The sequence below is a fragment of the Amphiura filiformis genome, chromosome 7 (genome assembly GCF_039555335.1).
Source record: "Amphiura filiformis chromosome 7, Afil_fr2py, whole genome shotgun sequence".
NCBI lineage: Eukaryota > Metazoa > Echinodermata > Ophiuroidea > Amphilepidida > Amphiuridae > Amphiura > Amphiura filiformis.
The window spans coordinates 46102634-46114999 of NC_092634.1; the positions used below are offsets into that span (position 1 = coordinate 46102634).

Below are 12366 nucleotides of genomic sequence, written 5' to 3' on the forward strand. Positions count from 1 at the left end.
ACTTCTGTAAATATTTCACATTTCATATACGCTTCTGCTGTTTACTCATAGAACTTGCTCACTGACAAGTCTTTTGGCCTCTTTTTTATGATATTCTTATGACCACTAGGACTTGGGTCTTGAATGAGACCCCCCCCCCCATTTTATTTCAAAGTTGAAAAGCCTGATTTCCTGCAAAAACTTGCAAAATTCTAATACCTGGTTTGTACTGGCTACACTAGCTAGGCGATTTTGTTCACATATGAAAAGAAATGTGACTTTGTGCTACATCCATGAATAAACATTTCATTCCTAGTTTCCCACCTGCCATGTAACTCTTTCAATTTTATACTTGTAACTGTTCCTTACTGCTTTTGATCATGTTGCATTTGATATTCATTTGATCTTGGCTCAACAGTGGATTGTGGATGCAAAAGTGCAATCCAAGGCTATGTAATGGTTTGGCTAAAAAAATCACTTTTCAGTCTTTTTTGGGAGCAATTTTACTGTAATTTGTGTTTTTTTTATAAAGCTGCAATGGTGAGAACAATGCACAAAATATAATAAGTAGCAAAAATGTATAGGTGTACTAACTTTTATTCCTGTAAGTTCCTGAATTTGAGCAATGAGTGTAAGTGGTTTACAAAAGCATTAAGTTTAAAGAAATGGATAAATAGTTTTTTAATATTTAGGGTGTATCATACTTAATATCCAAGGGTATGTTGCCAGCTATTCATTTGAATAAAAACTACAGGTAAAAGTGGTTAAAATCAAGTTGTAAGCCTTTTCATGCCTTTGTTTTTATTCCTTATGCATAAGAAAATCTTACTGTGTATGGCTATTTATACATGTACTGTGTAGTACTAGTGGAACAGGGGATTTATGGGGGGGGCTGAAAATCAAGTAAAATATGTTTTTTTATGCCCGACAGCAATTTTGAGGTTTTATGGCCCTGGTGCTGTCACTGGTACTATATGCAGTAATCTTTTTTTAACAGGTACCCTGGTGTGTATACAATAGCCCAAACAGGGTTGTAGAGAAATGAATCTTGCGCCGATATGAAAAGTGCAGCATTATTTGTTAATGAGAGCCAATCATCCCATGATGTGCAAGAGATGAAAATGCTACACCAACTCTTTATATAGTACAGTCTTGATATCTTTTGTGTAAATGCAAAGGCTTGCAACACCATACATGACTTGTTAGACATGGATGATAGAATGATCGATCCCCATGCAAGAATCCTCATCCAATACAAAGCACAGAGACTTTGTCTATTAGTGCAGGATCTGTTTATCATATTGAAATTAGCACAATATGATCAACACAGACTATATCCATCAACAGTCAAAGTCCCTGTGCTTTGAATGCTGTGAATTTTTGCAAATTCATGAGGGCCATTCATTTGACGGTGTGTATCTAACAATCACACCGGCGTTGCATGGTTTTGCATATATGTGATAGTATTTTGTGTCTTCAAATATGTGGTGTGTGCGTAGCAGTTTCGTCCATCACTTCATTATCGGGCAATGCCGAGACATGGTGTTTGTGGTTAGTCTGTGATGAACATGTTCATAAGGCCAAAAAAAAAATTGTTGTGTTGCCCTCAACCGTCCGACCCTAAATCCTGAAAAATCAGGGTCGCAATTTTTTTTTTTTTTTGAATGATGATTTTACAGATTTATTAAAAAATCAATGTTTTTCACTTAAAATTAATATTTTATTGAAAGACTAGTCTTTAATTGATGTTTAACAGGTATCTAGAAGTCAAAATTAACAAATGTCCCCTAATTGAAGAAGCATTATTTAATATTTGAGGGGATTTAAAAAACTGAAGGTTTAAAAAAAAAAGATAGAAAAAAAAATCTGACCGCCCGACCCAACATTCCCATTCTTCCACTTGAGGGCAACACAATTTTTTTTTTTTGCCTAATAACTTGATCGACACAGGGTAATTAAGGTTACTGGCTGTGATTATAACTTGCCCATTTTCCACCCTGCTGTGGCAGTGACGTCAAAGCATTGAGGAAGCTGTTTTGTGCACGCATCTATGCGGCATCTTTAAGTGTGTGCATGTGTATGCCAGTGCTTCCAGCGGACACTACCGCTTTGTAGGTGCGCCCAATGAAATGCACACTGACGTCACTGCCACATCAGGGTGGAAAATGGCAGTTACACTAGTTTTCATCAAAATAATAGTCATTAGCAAATGTAATCTTGTTCTTAAATGGTCATTTAGTCGTTGACCCAATTACTGTGTATAAATTGTATTTTTTTGTAATGCAATTTGTATGTTTATAATAAATCAATTGAAATCGAAAATTTACCTGTGCGTTATGTGATTTTTTGTCTGTCTGAGCGATGTAAGTGAAGTCAACAGTTTTAGATTTCTGCCAATCTACCTGTGCAGAGTAATTCGTTAAGCAAAAATATAGTGAAAATTGAATTACGTTCTAGACACATTGTCTATGGAGGAGTGAAATACACAAAATCATGCATACCTCTCAAAAGCAAAATCGGAATCAACTGAAATTTTGGGAATAAGCTTTTTTCATGGATATCTACTGAAAAAGATCATAAAAATACTCCTTTAAGTTAAGGGCTGGGGTATGAGCGTTTGGACAGTATTTATTGTGGGACATTAGAGCACATCAGACATATCAATTGCATTCTGAATACGAAGAATGTCATTCTGATATCAAATAATTTTGATTTTTGAAATTAGCAATTTAATACACATTTTATGGCAAATCATTAAAAATTGATATTTTTGATATTTAACAGTACTTGAAGTAAACTTTATAAATCTGATGATTTATACTTAAAGTGTATGTAGGTGGGATGAAAAGCCGACGATCAATTGAAAATTTTGACCTTTAAGTATTGAAGATATGGATTTTTTCCCCAAAACACCAAAAAAAATTAGGTCTTTTAGGAAAAAATCCATATCTTCAATATGAAAGGTCAAAATTTTCAATTGACCGTCGGCTTTTCCTCCCTGCTACATACACTTTAAGAATATATCATTAGATTTATATAATTACTTCGAGGACTGTTATATATCAAAATTTGAAAAATATCAAATTTTTAAAATTTGTCATAAAATTTGTATTATATTGTGATTTTAAAAAAATGAAAATTATTTGATATCAGAAAGACATGCTCCGTATTCAGAATGCAATTCGATAGGTCTGAGGTGCTCTCATGTCCCACAAAAAATACTGTCGAAATGCAATAAACGCTCATTTTGGATCCCTTAAGGCCAATGAAAGTAAATTCTGAGTGTACTATTTTCAGAAAACAAGTGAATTAATAAAAATGAAATACAAAAGGGCGAACAGTAGGACACTCAAAATCTACTTTGCTGTGCCTAAAATCTCAATCCAGGTCGCATTTAACCAGATTCTGCAAAATAAATCACAAACACAAATACACTGTTTGCAGTTAAGTAAATTTTTATTAATCATGATTATTTCTTCAAAACATTTCAATTTTGAAAGCAAATGTAAAAATAATTTATTAGGCATTAACAATGTTACAATGATATGGAGGTATTGAGCTATACCAGCTGAATATTCCATACACCCCCTATGGAAGACATGACCTTAATCTTCCATGCAGTGAGTGTGAATTTCAAATGGGGTTACCTGAATGGGTGACTCGATCTAAAATCTACACTCCGTTTGGGAGATAAGGTCATGTCATCCATAGGGGTATTTGAATTTAAACTGGAATAGCACATTGCTGCACTGGCCATACTCCTCATCCCCTCAAAAGAGTTTGCTTGACCTTGACGGACAACAATTTTTAATACTGGCGATTTATACCAAATTTGGCAAAACATATGTATTGTATGGTCGTGTGTCTTGAGCTCGCCACCAAAAAAAGGTGGCGACGTTACATTTTGCCAAAGTCGACTCAAAACAAATGATGATATCTGTCAAGCAAGAAGGTATTGTCATGCTTGTGGTCTCATTTTATTGCTAAATAAAATGCACTTTCAACCCTGTAAAAAGAAATACTTGAACCTTTTTAATACTGACACTGTGCTTCATAGAATTCAGAATGGGCAGGGTGGCGGTGGTGGGGGACGTGGTGGTGGGGGATGTGGTACACACAAACTCTATGTGATTGTTATTTTTAGTGCGTAATCTGCTTCTGTAAAGGCTGTAAATTGGATTTGGACTCTATTTAGCATCTAAAACACTCATGGCCTTACAGCTAAACAATTCTACTAATTGTTTTTAATAATTTATGATTGGTTTAGTCTAGAAAATACAAACTTTTCCATACAAAACTACCCGTTGTCATATTAAACACTGTAGTAAGTAATGCAGATGTCTTCCAAATCTAAAAGTTACTGTAAAATTTTAATTACTTATCCTATCATAGTCAAAGTATAGATTTTCTGAAGGGAAATTTGACGAGGAATCTAAATATGGACATATTTTTTCTGTATGGGTTAGGGGGAAAATGTTTAGGTTCAAAATATGTTGAATTGTAAAAAAAATCTAACATACTAAGTATTTGGATTCAAGCACACCTTTTATCATATTATTAGGCACTGTTGTTTGTAGACAAAAGAACAAATTTATTTAGTAGAAAATAAGTTGACAGTTTCATGTCCTCTAAAGTTACAAAATATAATAGGCCTGATCTCTTCAAGGCTAACATCACTGTAGAATTGGAAGACAAGAACTTGATTAGCAGAAAATAGGTCTATAGACGAATCCAATTTCATGCATTCCTACACCTTAATGGCAGCCATAGCTGGGTCCCCGTCGAGTCCATCCCACCTACAATGTGAAACGATGCAGCCTTGGCTGGGATTTTAAACTGCATTCCATCACCTGTGTTATACGTAGACAATAGAATGATGAAAGTTTACAACACAATACAATATAACATCAATTTTTATGCGGCTTTAATCCAACCATTTGGGTAGTCATAGCACCAGTTTGGTACGACGGGGACTCAATGAATTCTGACCATCACTTGGCTCGTTCGATTCGTCTATAGTTACATGATGTCTTATAGTTACAAAAGATAATAGGCCTGATCAGATTTAAGGACCCTACATACTTTTTAGTGGATGTAGGATATTCGATGTAACATATCTTTGTTATTTAATCTATTCCCATTCTATTTCTAGTAATGTTTTTAAAAATTCTAACAGATATTTGATGACGTTTCTACCAGATATCCTATGTAACATATGTAACACAATCTGGTCCATGGGGGCCAAAGGCCGCAAATTTGTAACTGAGATAAAGGTAAAAATATGGAGTAAAAAACAATAAAATACATAAGAAAAAAGACATCAAAAAACTTCATAACTTAAGAACCAAGCATGTTAGATCTTTGGTGTTTTCAGTAAATGATAGCTTATTGTATGTAAAATGTAATAATTACAGTAACTCAATTTTCAAAACTGCCTCCTTTGGCCCCCATTGGCTAGATCATGCCACATATTATCAATTTCATGTCATCAAACATTCATTAGAACTTAAACATTACTGGGAACAGAATGGGGATAGATTAACGTTAACTGAACACAAGGGTTTTTTGCTATCGGAAGGGGAAGAAGAAACAAAAAGGAGAGTAGATGAAGAAAGAAGTCACTTGGCACCCCTGGGATTCGAACCTCGGATCCCTCGCATGCCACGCAGAAGATCCCCAGCATGTAGCCACACAGGCGACGTTGGCCCAGCCAACGATTCCCTGGGCATATATGATTTAGGCTGATTGCGTCATCAAGTCACGTGCAATGCGTGCACGAGCAGTGGTTTTCATAGTGAGATTTAGTGAGATCTAGTTAAGTAAGGGTTATACAACAAAGACATGTTACATTAAATATTCTACGTCAAATACTCGGAGTCTGTAGCAGTCTTTGTAGAGTTGGAAGACAAAAGAACCAATTTGTTTAGCAGCGAAACATAATATGCCTTATTAGTTTTAGGTTAATAGCACTGTTGAGTTGGAAGACAAAAGAAGCTTAGTAGATAATAAATCTATAGTTTCAAAATAATAATTACAAAGATAATACATGTGATCAGTTTTAGGCTATATGTTCCATAAATGTTTGACATTTAAAAGAGCATCGACTTAATAACAACTATGACTTATGAACCTAGCCTTGATCTAATAAACAGAGAAGAGGCTTACGCATCATACATTTGTACACTGGAACATGGAAACATTACAAACTACCGCCCGCACAAGATCAAATTAATGATGCTTAATCATTATTCTTAATATATCAATATACAGGGGAAAGCACACTAGCACATTTAAACATGAATTTACAAATGGAAACATAACATGCATCAGCAGATATACCAGAGTAAAACTACGGACATACCTGCCTGTGCAGGGACTTGAACCCCAGACATCTCGCTTGTTGGGCGAGTGCTCTACCACTGAGCTACACAGACTGTCCCTGATAAACAGGACTCAAGTCTTATGGATATGAGCAGTCAAGGGTGAACAGTACAAACAACACATTACATACCAGTGTACGAGACCAATTAATGATGCTCACCCGCCAGCCTAATATAATCATACAAACAGAGAAAAAGGTTTACGCATCATACACTGGAACATGGAAACATGTTTTTAAGATATAAGGTTACGACCAACGTCTAAGAGAGCTTGAATTTTGTAGAGACCCATGTGTGACCCTATGGGAAATCTACCGTAAGGGATTGTCATGCACAGGGATCAAAATAGCGCACCTAATAGTTTGTGCAGCTTATAATTGGTAAAAATTAAATGGTTTTTGTTATTGCATGAGTCAATAAATTCCTAACTTAACCCTCCCCCAATATTTTGCCAGGGGGGATGGTCCATACAATCATCCCCCCAATGTTGACACCTGAATATGGGTTTCTGTCCAAATTAACCTTATATTTGCCCATTTTAGCCTCAAAAGTACATAATTATTTCATCATTTAGCGAATTTGTACCATAGTCTTATTCTGTCACCAAAAGATGCTGGATTTACTATACTTCAACAAAAAATTCCAACTCCATCCCCCAATGTCAAAAAGAAAACTACGCCACACACCGACACCGCCTGGCTAATAATTATTTGGTGCAGAAGGGACACTAAAATGAATACACGGGATCGATACACGTGAATTGCTATTAAGCTTAAAACTTGCATCAGTCATGTCAGTCACGATCACTAAATTGCATGGACAAAACCTATTATGACTCAACTCCCATCCATTTCATTGCCTAATTATGGTAGAATTTCACTAATTCCATGCACTTACAGGTGTAATTTTGTTGTATTTCCCACAAAAATATCATTTTCCGTGGGCGCCGCCATCATGTATAGTCGTACATCCCTTCTTTTAACAGGAGCACCATCGGAAATTGAACCCAATTTTAAGCATTTTTCACTGACAATTCACTTCCAATAAACGCCCCCCTTTTGGAAAATGCAACGCCCCTGGGGCGTTTATTACAAACAATACGGTATATACTTATTAAAGTAAAGACAGTGTATAATTCATCCACTGTGTCTAAGTAGAAGTAACCAAAAGCTCACAAATTGAAAATTGCCCCTTTTGGTCCGATTCCCAGCTTGAGTAATCTCTGGTACATTTTTATGATAAGGGCTCATATTGAAATTCCCTTACACAGGAAGGTGTGCGCCATCCTGCAGCTTTCCTGTGATAGCCTTCTTTTGTTAAAATCCTGGGCAGGGTGTATCACTGATGCATATAATCCATCCGTTTCATGACCGAGCTTTCCTGAGGCGCGCGCTTAGCGAGGGGAATCCTGCCTTCTTTCTGTGTGAAAACGTGGTAGGGTATTTCAATATGAGCCCTAAATCAAATGTTCTACACAATAAACAATTGCCTTCTATGTCAAAGCAGAACTGTTAATTGCTATGCCTCTAAAGAGGGATGCCTGGAGATTTGTGGTTTGGGCATTCACAACAGGATTCTCGCCTCTATTGATAAGGCAAAAATGTATGTCTGTTTAGCTAGTCTGACCAGACTATAGATGAGTTGACCTCAATGTTTTAAACATCGAGATAAATGGTTTAAACAAAGGCAGGGGACTGGTATATCGATATGCTTGAGCGCACTGCATACAACCAACAATAGTTCCTGAACAGAATAGAACCTGTTCAATAGCCTTGTTGTGATGTGGCGGGAGTTTTAAAACAATGGGTCCTGAACAGAATATGATTTGTGCGCATACTGCCAGTCAAAAATCGATTAAAATTGTGATGATGCGTGGGCATACTGCCAGGCAATGACATCAGAAGTCAACTCATCTATTCATTACACATTATGTGTACAAAACATGTAGGGTTCATTTCTGAAAGCATAGCTAGTGATCAGGCTTCCTAAGCCACAAGGCTTAAGCCCAATTAGTCCTGTATATATACCAGTTCTTACAATTTCACATTGTACATCATCTAGAAAGATAAATCAATAAAATGTATCCACATTGGAAGGGCTAGCCTGTTGGCTTATGAAACCTGAACTGAACACTAGCCAAGTTTCGAGAAATTGGACCTTAAACACCATACAAAAGAAACAGATTTTACATTGCCCTCACACAATTACTGTTTTAAGAACTAATTACTGCATAGTGTCAAAAATATATTGCTTTTGTAATGTAAAAATAAAGCACTTCCCAGTTAAGTTGTGAATGGTCACATAATCATATTTATAACAAACCCTGAAATAAGTACCATATTGACCTAGCGCTGTGCTCCGAAGTGTCCCTAGATACACTGGATTTTTACATTAATGTGTAAATTCTTCCCAATTTTGAATTACATTTCATCATATTTTGTACTGCCCCTTGATATGTAGCACTCCTTCCCATAAGAAGCACCCCCAGACCACATACACATATTTTTGTTATTTAACATTTAATCTGTAAATTCTTGACTTTCATTTCATTTTTTAAAATTAATAAGCCTCCCCCAGAAGTGACTTGAATTCAGGAAATTAGGTTGAACATGGTATATGTAGCTATATTATAAACAATGGAATAAAAAAATATGCTATTGTTGTCTTCTTCAAACATGTACGAGATTTTTGCCATTACTTGAACACAAATACATGTTGACTACAAAGAACAAAAAGACATAACCCCCTGAGCACTACCTGCCGATCTAACAGTGCCTCTGATTGGTCAATTACGTGATATCTTCACTTTAATCACCAATCAAAATAGAGCTTTGCAAATAATTCACCCCAATTTTTGTGTGGTGAAATTAGTCTAACAATGTTGCTGATTGGTCCAATTGATACTGAAAACTTCTTTTTGACAAATAGGCAGGTGGTTCTCATGGGGTTAAGAATAGAACAATATAAAACTACATTTCTTTACAATAGAACAAAAGATTATTATTATTAATAATACACAATAATTGTATTTACAATAATAAAAAAAGAGAATCCAAATTTGCAATTTGCTAACAAAATTGATATAAATTAGCAAACATAAATCATTTTATACAATTCATTATTAATTTGTAAATGGAGCAAGCTTTGTCATATGATCTGATACACACAGATCAAAGTTAGACATTACTGTTTGTTTGTTTACCCTCTTTGAATATCCCTGTTCTTCCATATGGCCCAGCAACAATATAAAAATACATCAGCATATCTTTACCTAACTACATGTTTAAATTGTTCATTTTTCTGTACCTAGAAGCAAATCATTCAATTCTATGTATCTCATACATAAGGACTGCCTTTCTGTGACATGGGTTTAAGGTTGGTCTTAACCCTGGAATTATGGAAACTTTCGGGCTTCATAACTGCTAAATTATTGGTCTAAAGAATATAAAAGTATACATTTTTAGAATGGAAATGACTTGATGAATTCATCTGTGAGTTCCAATTTGGGCCAAAATGCTCATTTTGAGAAAATCACAAAAACAGGTTTTTGGCCCAAATTTTTTCAGCATAATGTAACAAAAAAAATTGTTTGGCCAAAAAATTTTTTTTATTAATTTTTAAAAACTAGATAAAAAAATCAAAAAACTGTTTTTATATTTTTTTGAATTTTGACCAACTATAAGAAATTTGCACCAAAAATGGTCAAAAAAAGCAAAAATTTAAAAAAAATCATAAAAAAGCCTGATTTTCGCCCAAATTTCAAATATTTTTGGTGAAGTTGGTCAAAATTTAAAACAAATGAAAAAACGGTCCCTAGATATTTTTATCTAGTTTTTAAAAATTAATAAAAAAATTTTTTGGGCCAAACAATTTTTTTTTGTTACGTTCAAAAAAAATTTGGGCCAAAAACCTGTTTTTGTGATTTTCTCCAAAATGAGTATTTTAGCCCAAATTGGACCTCACAGATGAATTCATCAAGTCATTTCCATTCTAAAAATGTATACTTTTATATTCTTTAGACTAACAATTTAGAAGTTATGAGGCCCGAAAGTTTCCATAATTCCAAGGTTCAGACCACCCTTAAGGCAAAATAAAATATGTCTCGGAGCTGGTATGCATGTTCATTTTGCAGAGAGTTTTTAAAACATTAAAAGCATTGTTTTGTTGAAAGAATTATGCAATTAACACTTGAAATTGGTGAAAATAAATTGTGGGATAGGCTTTTACGATGTGAGTTCATAAGAATTAGTTTGTTAGCAGGTTCACTGTCGACAAGGTTGGAACTGTCAACTTTTGTCAGGAGTAGCTCTGACTTCTTCAGGATAAAGTACCTAAGAATAAGACAAGTAGGTCATCCCTTGCCTACTGATGGTTATGAAAAGAGCTGTTGACTGAAGATAGCCCTAGTCAACAGAGAACAAGCAGACCTCACCTATCTGCTTATGTAAAAGTTCTGGTGGCTCTGAAAAGAGCCATTCACAAACGACCACCCCTTGTCAACAGAGACCAATAATTGAACATGGGGTGGCCCAAGATGACACTCTGTAGACAAGGGGCAATCTACATGCAGAACTCCCAATAGTTTTGTCCTAAAGAAGCCACAGCTAATCCTGACAATAGCTTGACAGCTTTACACTTGGCGAACCCATTGAAATCCTCCATTTCTAACAAAAAGATGTTGGTAACCCCATGTGAAGACTTGAATGATTATGCTGCATTTTATGCTACATTTGATACTTCAGTGACAAGGTTTATTCTGTGAAGGATTATCAAAAATAAGTTGAGATTTTTCTGAAATGATTTGATCCTGGGTACAAGTGTAAGCACCACTGATTTGCATAACATTTTGATCAATATCTCTTACAATTATTTACATCTATACAAAAACACATTTAAACAATTCTGACCTGTTCCCACAAAATAAGCGTAAAAGTCATAGTTTTGTGACCTCCTTGCTGCTGAATTGATTTTCTTTGTTTTACAGGCACCTATACAAGCCTGTTCTTTGTGAATGCCCACTGTGCATGTTGTGTTCCATTCACAAAGACATACTACTTAGTCAGTGGGAGTGGTCTAGTTTGTAGACTCATAATCTGATTGGACAATCGCATGATTTCGGGTGCCGTCTATCAGGCCGTAGACGACCCCACGTCATCATGCGTGTTGATAACGAGTAACACGCTTCTAGAGGTGCGAGTATGTATCGCGTTGTATGTGTAGACTAGTGCGGAATACGCGCACGCGCAACAGAATACGTGAAGTTGTAAACAAGTTTCGTTCATTTTATAATAAGGGGAGTTTTTATGACGGTAACTTAGTTTTTACTTTAAAAAATAGTTTACAGTTATTAAAATAATATTTAACTGACTAAGAATGAGAATAAGCGATAGAATTTTTATTTTACTATCCTCTACCTATGATAGATTTGACAGGCAGGTCCAATATTTTTATCGTAGTGGATACCGGCTGTGCGGCATCCACTACTCAAAATATTGGACCTGCCTATCACACGTTAGAGGATAGTAAAAACAAAAATTCCTATCGTTTTTATTCTCTAATCAACTCAGAAGCCAGCGGGTCTCAAAACTACAAACTTGCAACTTTATGCTCAAGGCATAATAAATTATTATGCCTTGAGCATAAAGTATAATAATGTTATTATAATGTACATAGCTGCTGTAATGGCAATCAAGGGAAAATGTTGGAACAATTTGAAGTACTTTATTTTATAACTGATCATGCCCTCTGTTCCACTTTTATGTTGATGGATGAGAAATTCCCAAGATTCTCCAGTGTGTCAACTATTTTTCCTTGATTAACAATTATAGTGTTTGTTACCAAACAATACACTTGTACCAGATACCATGTCTATTGTCACATATGTATGGTTACAACAGGCCTATAATACAAATCACAGGCTAACAGAAAGACCTGATATTGATAAGGGGTTTATATTTCCAGCAACCTGCACTGGTTTAGGTGGGACTTGGAACATGTACAAGGATGG

The 12366-nt window shown here is 35.3% G+C and overlaps 1 long non-coding RNA gene and 1 other non-coding gene across 2 annotated transcripts in view; both read right to left on the reverse strand.

The window, feature by feature from the left end:
• Nucleotides 1–3416: 3416 nt before the first annotated feature.
• The window catches only part of LOC140157252 (uncharacterized), a 246147-nt gene continuing 237197 nt past the window's right edge, over nucleotides 3417–12366 (reverse strand). Inside the window, exon 2 of the long non-coding RNA XR_011859653.1 lies at nucleotides 3417–3768. This is a non-coding gene — a long non-coding RNA (uncharacterized lncRNA). The remainder of the gene's footprint in view (nucleotides 3769–12366) is intronic.
• On the reverse strand, nucleotides 6342–6413 carry Trnav-aac (transfer RNA valine (anticodon AAC)). Its single transcript has one exon. It is a non-coding gene; the product is annotated as a tRNA-Val (tRNA).